The 12,411-nt window shown below is 44.7% G+C and overlaps 1 protein-coding gene across 2 annotated transcripts in view; it reads right to left on the bottom strand.

Moving 5' to 3' along the window:
• The window catches only part of FRMD4B (FERM domain containing 4B), a 386,589-nt gene extending 382,859 nt beyond the window's left edge, over positions 1-3,730 (bottom strand). Inside the window, exon 1 of one of the 2 annotated variants that reach the window (XM_064275017.1) lies at positions 3,616-3,730. The gene's annotated coding sequence lies outside the window, so the exon portion shown is untranslated. Of the gene's footprint in view, positions 1-3,302; positions 3,412-3,615 lie in introns of those variants that run through there. The other variant, XM_064275018.1, reaches the window with a different exon arrangement.
• Positions 3,731-12,411: the final 8,681 nt, after the last annotated feature.

The raw sequence follows: 12,411 nt of genomic DNA, 5'->3' as shown, positions 1-12,411 counted from the left end.
ATAAACTAAAGTAGTACTAATTGATAAATGCACCATTTGGGAACTTCCGATGTTTTTTGATAGCAAGTCACGGTAGGAATCACACTTTACACTGCAACCCAGAATGTACACAACCTCAGACACAGAACTGACTCAAAGTTTCATGAAACTGTAGTGCCCTTACCAAGATAAAATGACGCTGCTATTTTCTGTCCTACATTAAAAAAAAAGACAAAAAATACTGGTTGTGATCCGCTAAATTGATTTTATGACCTGCAGTTTGAAAAACACTGCTTTATGAGATTAGCGTAAAAATGGATTTCACCAGGAAGAATGAGATGAGAAATGACATGATAATTTTAGCAAATCAGGTTATCGAGGAAATAGATTTGGCCCCTAAATAACGAGATGGCTTGTCAAGTGTCTAGCAACAGAAAATCACTAACTTACCGCTTCTCTCTGACTGCTCAAGACACAGGTTTGCCAGAAGAGGAGAAAGTATCTCCATCCAGGCACTTTGAAATAAATGAATGACAAAAGATAGCTGCCTTCTAAAACAAAATGAAAACCACGTCTGAAATGAGAGCGATACGGGAAGCAAGGGAGGAGATGGCTAAGCCCTGCTGACCAGCTGAGTTACATTATTTATTTAAAGAAGATGGTAATTTCACTGAACCTAAGCGCTTGCTGGGAGCTCTGGTGGTGTAGTGGTTAAGAGCTATGGCTGCTAACCAAAAGATCAGCAGTTCACGTCTACCAGCCGCTCCTTGGAAGCCCTATGGGACAGTTCTACTCTGTCCTATAGGGTTGCTATGAGTTGTAATCGACTTGACAGCAATGGGTTTGGTTTGGTTTTCGAAGCACTTGCTGAGCAGTTAAAAATTGTGTCTTCATGATAATAAGGTCAGATCTCTAGGCCCCGATCCAGAGAGATCACCTACATGTAACCCTCAAGCCCTCACTTAGGTGCGTAATGTGTGTAAGATAACTATGAAGAGCTCTTGAAATTCTAGACAATTACTGCAGGCTGGAGAAGACAGTCCCGGTATCTTTAACTGCTATCCGCGTACCATATTTGTATCGTCAGCTAGCCAAAACTTCCTCTTTGTCTGCACAATAGCACTGCAGAGTCTTGATTAAATCTGTGGAATTCAATGGAGAACTGAGATTCTTAGGCCTGTTGAAAACAGAAGCCAGAGACAGTAAACATTGCTAAGAAAACTTCAGCTGTTTTTACACTCTGCCTTAGATACACCTCCTCCCACACTTTTTGAGATTGCCTGTTGGAGGAGCCCATTAACTTAGCTGCCACTCAGAGGGAAACTTATACGTTTCAAAGCAGGGTGAAGTTAAGACAATCATTTGTACGCCCAAGAGAAGTGGCTCCTGAGAACTTTTCCAGTGATAACGACAATCAAACCTCACTATAATGGCGTTTTAGGTTTCTTTTATAAAAAATTCCATCAAATACATTCCACCTGCATTGTTGAATTTAAGCAAATAAAGTGTTTGGTTAATACATGCTGATATCACAAAGAAGTGACAAACGTTTTCTGTTCAAGAAGTCCTCAGAATGGCCTGAGGCATTCCGGCCCCCTGTTAGGAAATGTAAACACTGTTACTTTTTATTACCAAAATTTTCATATATACAAAAAGGACCAAAGAGCTGTAGAAAGAATACGCTCATCACCTATTTTGAGTGTATCGATTCTAATTTTGAGACAAAAATATACACCGAGTGATTACCGTCTGTCAGTGACTCTTTTAAACATCGTCTTATTTAACCTTATGGAAAATATTTGAGGTAGTTGTTACTGATATTCTCTTCTTTATCACCAGTACCACCACAGCACTTCCCTTTTTAGGGCCCTGTCAGGGTTAAGAGCCTGGCATCTGGAATCAGACCTTGTAGAATCCACAAGTTGCCAATGTGACTTATGACAAGCTACTTAACCTCCCTCTAGGGCTCAGTTTTCTACTTCATGGACTATTTGTGATGCACAAAAACTGAATACCCAGGTGCCAGACACAGAGTAAGCTCTCAGGAAAACATAACTACCATTCTCAACAGCATGTAGATGACAGACAAAAGTGAAGGCTGATGAAGTTAAGTCAGGCAAGGTTGCTTTGCTTCCCCTCCAGACATTTGATTTGGAAGCTTCACACATCCATTCAGGTTAGGACAGGAAACAGCATGTCAGGGACTGTGCTATCATCTTGCACATATCCTCTGAATTGGCTGGTACGTTCCGAGGGCAAATACGACTAGCTAACCTTGAAGGATCAACCAGCTTTCCGGAAAGACTGCTGCTGTCAGCACTCCAGGGTCTTTTTCCTGAAGTGGCTACCTTCTAGACGCAGCCGTCTGGGTACCAGCGAGCAGACCAAGTCAGTTCGCAAAGTTCAGAGGAGTTGGCTCTGGTATGTTTACAAGTCCTTGCAGATCGCAGGAATGTTCAGGATAATTATTACCCCACCCAGGAGCACCCAGCCCAACCCTTTCACATCTGGAAGGAAACGGCCACACAAAGGAGAGCGAGCTAGAGAAATCTCCTCCTGCGGCTGCTTTCTCAGTCCAGGAGATTCAAACCAAGCTCTCATCCCTTTTGTGAACAACGCCAGGCACAGCTCAGTAGTCTCTTACGGAGCACGGGACATCCAATGCAAAGAACGAGCTTATCCATTCGTCCACACGAAATGACACTCATCAAAATAGCAGCCAAATATCATCTTTTTTGCCCTCCCCAGGTACAAGCGAAATACTGCAGAAAATAGATAGGGAGAGATCCCCCCCACACACACAGGCTAACACAGGCGCGGCTTGACCTGACACACCCATTTTGAAAGGGCAGCTAAATTGAACCCTTAGTTTCCTCTCCTAATGCGAAGGGTTTGCCCCTACTCCTTTGGCTCCCTTTTGAAAGTATCTCTGGGCAGCCGGATCTGGGATTCATCAGCTCTTCTCCCCACCTCCCACCAACGAACGAGCGGCAACCAAAGCACATGGTCCCTGGTGGCGCGTTTGCAAACCCCACTAGCGCCAACGCTTCGAAACCGCCAAACTTCCTGTCTCCACACCACTAACGCGACCAAAGCGCCGCGCCTAGTGCCCGGGGGACTCCAGCTGAGGCTGCAGCAAGCCCGGAGCCGCGGGGCGGGGCTGCTGCTCGCCGGTGCAGCCAGGACCCGCACCTCCACTGGGGGTCTCCCAAACTGCGCGCTGCGCGCTGCGCCCCGGGGCGCGCCGGGTGCGCCCGCTGGAGCCGCATGTGGCGGCCGCGCCCCGCGGCGCGCTGGGGAACCGGAGCCAGCCGCCTGCCTACCTGCTCTGCCGCCTCTCCCTCAGGCGCTCGGGGACTGTCGGCCGCTACTTTATTGTCTCGGCTGCGCTCCGCGCGGGACCCGGGGGCGCGGCTCTGAGCCAGCCCGTCAACTCCACTCTCCTCCTCGGCGCCTTTCCGGGCGGCTGTCCCTCTTCCCTCTCCTGGTGCTCTCTGCCCAGGCTCCTGCTCAGCACGTGAGCCGCGGAGCCCGACTCCCCGGCTCGCCGGGCAGCCAGCGCCGCCACCTCCCCGGCCCGGCTGCGCGCCGCCCCGCCGCCGCCCGCCGCGCGTCCGCGCTTGGAGCCTCACTCACTGCAGTGCCCGGCAGCCTTCCTCACGTCCTTCAGTCCTCGGTCTTTCCGTCCGGCCTTCCTCTTCTCGGTGTCAGCCCCAGCTCTCGGTTTCTTTCTCCCCGGCTGCCCCCGCCCGCCGCCTCCCCGGGGGCTGGGGCGGCCGCTGCCAATGAGACACGGCTGCTGCGCTGTTCCGGCCCAGTCATTGTATCGGGAGGGGAGGAAGAGGAGGGGGAGCGGGAGGAAGGGAAGGGGCGCCCTCGGCCCCCGCCGCGCGCTGCTAGGGCTGGGCTCGGCGTCCCCGACAGAGAAAAGGCGCCGGTGCCAAGGGGTGCGGAGTGGCTGGTGCTGCCGGGAGCGGGGAGAGAAGGGGGTGTCACAAGCCCGCGCCTCTCTCTCTCCCTCAGATTCCAAAAAGCGCTTGGCGGGACTTGATTCCACCTCCCAAGCTTGAAGCACCCCAGGACCCGGCTGCCCTTAGAATAAAAGGAATGAGGCTCCGGTGCGTGACGCGCAGAGTATACCTAGGGACCCCAAAGGGCCTGGCTAAATGACTTGGTCTAAGATTCCTGCAAACCTGATGTCTCTGCTCTTGAAAGAAAGAAATATAGACAGAAAGCAAAGGGAGGGAGAAAGGGGGAGGAGGGAGAGAGAAGTTGTCATTTAAAGCCTACCCTAACCTTATGCCAGGCTTTTATCCCCCAGAACAATTCAGTGATTCAGCAGTGTTTTCTTGTGCTCTCTTTATAGGTGAGGAAACTCAGATGGCTCAGAGAGGTTAACTCAAAATAAGTAAGACACAGAGCAGGGATTCCAACTTGATCTGACGATAAGAGCAGTATAGCAAATTAGGATGGGAGATAGGACCATTCTGTAGGGATTTTTTTTATATTATCCCAAATGAGTTGACCAGTACCTGAGGTTCGCTGATAGGGCTGAGAGAAAATATTTCCCAAATAGCTTTACATACATGTCCCATTACCAGATCTCACTTCTCTATGATTATTGCTGATAGTTGCCATTGAATAAATTCTGCCATAAAGCTATGAATTAATTCATTTAAAAGCAAGCCCTGTCATTATCTAGTGACTGCACAATTATATGGCTTTGTGCTTTTGTGAAAGTCAATTTGTTCAGTGTCAATATCTGAACCCAACCGCAGTTTTAGTATACTGGTTTTGGCATTTCTTCTCCTCCCCCCCAACTCCACCTTTCTTTTTTGATGTTGTGGATTGAATTGTTCCCCCCCCCCCAAAAGATATGTTGAAATCCTTACCCCTGTACCTGTAACCTTCTTTGGAAATAGCGTTTTTCTTTTGTTGTCTGTTGACAAGGTCATACTGTGGTAGGGTGGACCCTAATCCTTATCCCTTTGGGGCGGTATCATCAAGAATCATGAGAAAAACAGCACCTCAGGATCCATCTACAAGCCAAGGAATGCCAAGGATTGCCAACAGCCACTAGAAGCCAGGAGACAGGCAGGGAACATTTCCTATCTCGGGACCCTCAGAAGGTATCAACATGGCTGATACCCTAATTTAGACTTCTAGCCTCCAGAAATGTGAGAAAATAAATTGCTGTTCCTTAAAGGCACCCACTGTGTGGTATTTTGCTGTGGCGGCCTTACGAAACCAAGATAATAGATCACCAATGCTCAGCGTCTGGCACATAGCAGTGGCTCATTCGATGTCAGTTGTTGAACCCCCATTTTACAGAGGAGGAGCCTGAGGCTCAGAGATGATCGTTTACCCAAAAGTAGAAAGCTAGAACGCATCAGTGCTCATCTTTAACCTCAGCTCTGACGGACTCCCTAACCACTGCGTAATATTGTCTACTCAGTGCGTTCAACAGCATGAGAAGGACCTCAGGGTACGGGGGCATTACGAAGAGCAATGGCTTGCTCAGCCCTCAAAAATGCACAGAATTTCTTTGGAGAAAAAAGAAATACATACAGACATGTGTACATGTTTTGGGGGGACAAACTAGATGTAGAATGTAAGATGGAAAATACAACATGAGAGCAATCAGTAAAGCTAATCCAGGTCAGTCATTCTAGTCCAGAGAATTTTCTTAAAGATGTGGGATATTTATTGGATTTTTTTTTTTTCCCTGAGCAAAAAGGCTTTGACTTAAAAATTAGGGCTTCAGGGTCATTGGCGTCACTAGAGTTGGAGTTACCCAGAGCAGTAGCTCAAGTCACCCCACCATGCTAATTACCACAATATTGTAGCCAAAACACCAGAAAGTTTGACAAAATTGGAGACTGTAAAAACACTGGTAACAAGAAAAACAGAGCGTGTTTGTAGTGCGAAAGCCAGCGGAACCACATGATTCAAGGCGTCATTGTAATTGGGTAATAATGACAGCGGTGGCCGGAGCGCACTACCCATTCAGGACTCGGAGCAAACCTATAGAACAAAGTAGACCTACCCCATAGGGTTTCCAAGGAGTGGCTGGTGGATTCGAACTGCTGACCTTTTGGTTAGCAGGTCAGCTCTTAACCACTGCATCACCAGGGCTCCCGGATTGCATTAGAAGTTTTAAAAAGTAAATTAGTGTAGAGTTTTAGCCTTGTAGGAATATTGATACACATAAGCTGGGCTTACAAAAAGTGTTTTTGTTGTTATAACTAAGTACAGGAATATTTTTATAAGAATTTCTGTGGAAACACTGCACAAAAATTGTGTAGACAGTCATTTTGGTGTCACCCCCTCTGACTGTCACCTGGTGAGGTCTGCATCCCACCCCCCACACCCCTAATGATGCCGCTGTCCAGGGCTGTTCTACCTGGGTTTGAAGTCCAGCTTTTCTAATTACACAACATCTCTAGAACTTGTTTACTTCTATAAAATAGGAATAATAATAATAATAGTGCTTATCTTACAGGGTTGTTTTAAGAATTAAGTTAGTTAATACATGGAGAGCTTTTGGAGTAGCGCCTGGCCCAATGTAAATGCTTAATAAATATTAGCTATTATTATTAAGGAGTCCCTGGGTGGTGCAAACATTTAATATTTGGTTAACAGCTGCTAACTTAAAGGTTAGAAGTTCTACTCCACACAGAGATGCCTCAAAAGAAATGTCTGGCAATCTATTTCTGAAAAAGATCAACCCTTTTAAGAACTCTTTGGAGCACTGTTCTACTCTGATACACATGGGGTCACCATGAGATGGTATCAACTCAGTGGCAACTGGTTTGTTTTTGGTTTATGATTATTAAATGGTAGGGGAAAGTCTTTCTATCTAACTTTGTTTATTCATTTGATAAATAAACATATAAAATATAGCAAAAAATTAAAACGAAACAAACCGTTTTTCCTTTCTTCCTACCCTACTACAGAATTTGCAACTTTGGTTCCGTATTAGAATATTTTTTAATATTTGAGAAACTTTTATTAGAGTCTCTGGAGTTGGGATTTGCTATCTTTTTTCAAAGCTCCAGTAGTGAAATTCATACACAGTCAGCATTGAGAACCACTAAACCATCAGTATACTTACCAACTACCTGCAGAGCTTGATAAAACCTCAGATTCCTGGGCCCCAGCCCCAGAAGGCCTAGTTCAGAAGCTCATGGACCAGAGAGTTGAATTTTCAGCAAGCTTCTCAGGGGTCCACCTGAGAAACACTGCTCTCACCCTCCCCTCTACATCCCTTGTGACCCACGTCTCATCCCTACTCATACAGGGATTTTTTTCCACCCTAAATTGTGAAATTCTTATGACGAATCCAACACTGGGTGGGCATTCCTATTTAATTCAGTGTGCGTTTGTTCAGGACAAATTCTGTACAAATCACGAAAACTGGGCTCTAAAGATGAGTAAAATGCTTCATTCCAGCAGGGAGCTTACAGCCTGGGAGAGAACACCAGGATAGCTATAATAAAACTAAGGTGTTTTGAGTGCTACAGTGTACAAGGCATTATCACAAGTTCTTTACCCGTAGGGGGAATGCTGTATATGATATAGGAGATGTTCAAAGTTCTGGTGGAGGGAAATCAAGGAAGGTGTCACGAAGGAGGCAGCATTTCCCAGGTGCTTTCCTGAAAGAAATTTCTCCAGTTAGGGGAGAGCATGGTCAGAAGCCTGAACAGAATATGGGAAAGCAGTGAAACCCCAGAGACTTGTAAGTTTGAAGAAACCACTGGACTTCTCAGAGGTGGTAAACACAGGGGCTGTATAAGTAGCATAAATCAGTGAAATATGACAAGTGGGGGCAAGAGGGAGTGGTGAGGACTGCGGCAAACTAGAGAACATATCCCCCCTCTAAAGGAAGCAGCCACAGTTTGCCCCAGCAGACCGTTACCATTTGGGAATGTAGATCCGGAGTGGTCAGACGTTTTGTCTTTTCAAGACAGCCTGAAAATCTGGATTTTGGTGTGAACTTACCCAATTTTAAGAATGATAGCGGCCAACTAAAATATTTCCAAATATTCCATACACGAACTGAAACATGTCTGCAGGTCAAATTCACCTATAGACTGTCCATTTCCCATATTTATTATGGGCTTGACTGGAGGATCCACTGGTAGCTAGTGGTTAAGAGCTCAGCTGCTAATCAAAAGGTTGGCAGTTCGAATCCAGCAGCCGCTTCTTGGAAACCCAATGGAACAGTTCTACTCTGTCCTATAGGGTTACTATAGGGCGACTATGAGTCAGAACTGACTCAATGGCAGTGTTTTTTTTTTGGCGGGGGCGGGGGTGAAGAGTTAGAGGAACCACACGAGAGAAAAACAACTAGCAAGTCCTGTACTTTTTGCATGACCAGTATATAAATACTTGGAGCACTATTGGTGTGTGGTTAAGAGGCTGGCTGTTAACCAAAAGGTCGGCAGTTCGAATCCACCATCCGCTCCTTAAAAAGCCTATGGGGCAGTTCTACTCTGTCCTATAGGGTCACTACAGGGTCACTGTGAGTCAGAATCAGCTGAATGAAAAAAAAAAAAAAGAAGGTAAATACTTAACGCTGGGCTGAGCATCATGCAGGAATGCTACACAACAAACGAGGTAAAAGAAATGAGTGTCCCTCTTTAAAGACCCACAATTTAGGTGACGTGATGAGACGAATAAATATGGACAAAATATCAGCAATGAGAATCAAGCCAAAACAATTCTGTCCTGAAATGAAGACTTTCCAGGTGAAAAATCAGGGCCTAACCAACGGCTCTCTACATAATAGAATGTTTGGGGTTGAGCTGTTTAATGCAAGGTGGTGCAAGAAATTCCCTGGACCCCCATCTTAAGCCCTTTATCTCGGTCCTGTGCAGTATAAAGAAGTGTGTTTTGTTACGTGTAACATGAGATTCAGCTACTGAATTAATACAAACATGCCTTATATATATTTTTTCTCTTCCAGAATAAAAAGAGCTCTTTTTTTTTTAAAATGCTAATGGTAAATATATGCTTATTCGAGGAGGTATATTTTATGAACATAAAATATATAAAATAGAAATTGAAAATCACCCACAAGTTCACCAGCCAGAATAAGTGCCTTTTCATTTCGGTAGACATACTTCCAGACTGTTTTAATACACATGCCAACACACATACAAATTAGATCATCTATTATACTGATATTATATTGATTATTAATATATTGATACTGCATTGTATTAATTTATTCAGCCAGTCCCCTATTGATCGCTGATGTACAATTGGGCATTGATTGGTTTGTTTTATGTACAATTTTAAAGTCAAAGTTAAAGGGCAGTCACCCCACTCCTTCAGCATTGTGGTCCGCTTAGCTTCAGCAAGTTTGTGCTTCCCAAAGATTTCCTGTTGATGACTCAGATTTGGGATAAGAACAGGTATCCAAAAACCCACGGCTGTCAAATCAATTCTGACTCATGGCAACCCTATAGGACAGAGTAGAACTGCCCCACAGAGTTTCCAAGGCTATAAATCTTTATGGAAACAGACTGCCACATCTTTCTCCCATGGAGCAGCTGGTAGGTTTGAACCGGCAACCTTTTGGTTAGCAGCCAAGCACTTTAACCACTGCACCACCAGGACTCCTATGAACATATATACTGCTTGCATTATTTTGTAGCAAAAAGGTTGTGAGTAGGTAAATATTCATTAATTTGTAATAAATCATGCTGATACTCATTAATAAGCACTTGACACATGTGGCCTCATTTAACTGGTAGCTCTGTGAGGTAGCACCCTATTCTTTTCATTTTACACATGAGGAAACTGAGGCCCAGAGAGGTGAAATGATTCACTCAAGGTCACACAGCTATTAAGTCAGGAGCTAAAATTGTATCTCTGCTCTGAGTCCAGAGATGAAGAGTTCATCCAGCTGGTAGAGAGATGAAACTTTCTCGGCAATTTTTTGTTAGCCTCGTGGCCTGGATAAATCTCACTGATTTGGGGGTTCTCAATAATAGGAGCTCTTTAAAAAAATTAAACTGCAATAATATTGGGCATATCAAAAAATGACACTTGTAGCTATGCTGTTGTTCAAGGGCAATTGTGTTTTCTTTTGAAGAACTTTTTAGATAACTAACCAGTTGCCATTGAGTTGGTTCCAACGCACGGCGACTCCGTGTGTGTCAGAGTAGAACTGTGCTCCAGTGAGATTTCAGTGGCTGATTTTTTGGAATTAGATCTCCCGGCCTTTCTTCTGAAGCATCTCTGGGTGAACTCAAGCCTCCAACCTTTTGGTTAGCAGGCAAGTGTTTCAACTGTTAGCACCACCCAGAGACTTCTTTAGATAACTAAGGACTGCTAATGAGAATGTAACAGCCACCCACTGATACACCCCACAGAATTTTGTCCCTTCTTGAAGGGTAGCATTGGGTCATGCATTTATTTCCATGTAAGCCCTGACCTGCTCTAGCACCCCGAGGCACTTAACACATGGTGTAAATAACAGGTGGGTGACCAGTTCCTTCATGTGTTACATTCGTGGGAGGTGTTTGTTGTCACGGGTGCCTCACCTGCCCATTTGACCCCAGAGCCTTTTATATACATGAAGATGAAATTAAAGACCCTCCTTTCACTAACCTGACCAAGGCTGTTGTACCTTACATTCAAATATAGCACAAAAATTTTAGATCATCGTCTCTAATCTTTGAATATGTCACATGATGTAAATAACAGGAAATAAGTGCTTCTCTTTAACAGTGGTTGTGTCTAGAAAGACTGTAAGTTTGGGTGAGAGGGAAAGGAACTTCTCACTGTTTCCCCTTTTTTGTTGCATGAATTGTTTACTATTTGCACATCTTATTGTTAGCTGTTGTTGAGTTGGCCCCCAGTTCATGGTGACCCCACGCACAACAGAGTGAAACACTACCCGGTCCTGCACCATCCCCGTGATCAGTTACTGACCGGGCCATTGTGATCCGTAGGGTTTTCATTGGCTGATTTTCAGCAGTAGATCACCAGGCCTTTCTTCCTGGTCTCTTTGTCTGAAAGCTCTGCTGAAACCTGTTAGCATCAGAGCAACACATAAGCCTCCACCGATAGACGGGTGATGGCTAGCCTGAGCTACATGGGCTAGAAATCGAACCCAGGTCTCCCAAGTGGAAGATGAAAATTCTACCCCTGAACCACTGATGCTTCACATACATGCTTTAAGTGTGCTAATTATCATGCCCTGATATTTTTTTTTAAAGAGAAAACGTAAGTAATCATATTTAAAAATACGCTGATACTAGGTCGAACCTTAGGAAATTGCCTTTTTGTGGGATAAAGGTCAAACATCGACAATTTCCTTAATATTCAACCTAATATTTAGCTGTTGCTGCGGATTCGCTGTGAATAGGAACTGTGTTATTTTGCTAAATGTGGCTGAGCTTGCTGCCAGATTATGAAAGTAATATCATCGAACGTGGAGCTCACAATAATGCATAACTGTCTTCAGGGCACATCACTGAGCCCCTTTTATACGTGAAAGTGCTTTTTAATAATGTTCTTTTGGCACTTCACTGGCTAAAATGCCTTGGAGAAAGGCCAGCGCTGCAATCCAGTCCCTTAGTGAATCGCGTGAGTGCAGGGGTCCACTGGAATCTTAAATCAGTGTTTGGAGAGTATCATCTTTCCTTCAAAAGGGCAAGGGCACTCCGTGGGAAATAAAACAAATGTTTTTCAGCTCTTCTGCTGCCATGTCACCTAATCACAAAAATCCCACTCTGATTAAAGTAGGTAATTTGGTAATGACCTTGGGGGAGATTCCTCTTCCTTGCAGAGGTTGCAAAATGGCATATGTTTTGGACTCCGTCGTGTTTTTAAAGTTGCTGATCGTTGAACCTTGAAAAATTTAAGATAAACATCAGGATTTATGTGGGGTATGCCTGATCGTATTTGGAAGGAAGATTCAAAACCCAGGCTACACGATTCTTTGTTGCTCCATTGTTTCTAAAAGCAGATTAAAAAAAAAAAATTATTCTAGACACACTTATTTTTCTATAAACATGTTGTTGTTGTTAGGTGCCGTCGAGTCGCTTCCGACTTATAGTGACCCTATGCACAACAGAACAAAACACTGCCCAGTCCTGCGCCATCCTTACAATCATTGTTATGCTTGAGTTCATTGTTGCAGCCACTATGTCAACCCACCTCGTTGAGGGTCTTCCTCTTTTCCGCTGACCCTGTACTCTGCCAAACATGATGTCCTTCTCCAGGGGCTGATCCTTCCTGACAACATGTCCAAAGTATGTAAGACGCAGTCGCACCATCCTTGCCTCTAAGGAGCATTCTGGCCGCACTTCTTCCAAGACAGATTTGTTCATTCTTTTGGCAGTCCATGGTATATTCAATGTTCTTCATCAACACCACAATTCAAAGGCATCAATTCTTCAGTCTTCCTTATTCATT

Source organism: Loxodonta africana, chromosome 22 (assembly GCF_030014295.1).
Source record: "Loxodonta africana isolate mLoxAfr1 chromosome 22, mLoxAfr1.hap2, whole genome shotgun sequence".
In the NCBI taxonomy this organism is placed as follows: Eukaryota; Metazoa; Chordata; class Mammalia; order Proboscidea; family Elephantidae; genus Loxodonta; species Loxodonta africana.
This window is presented reverse-complemented; position numbering and strand designations above follow the sequence as displayed.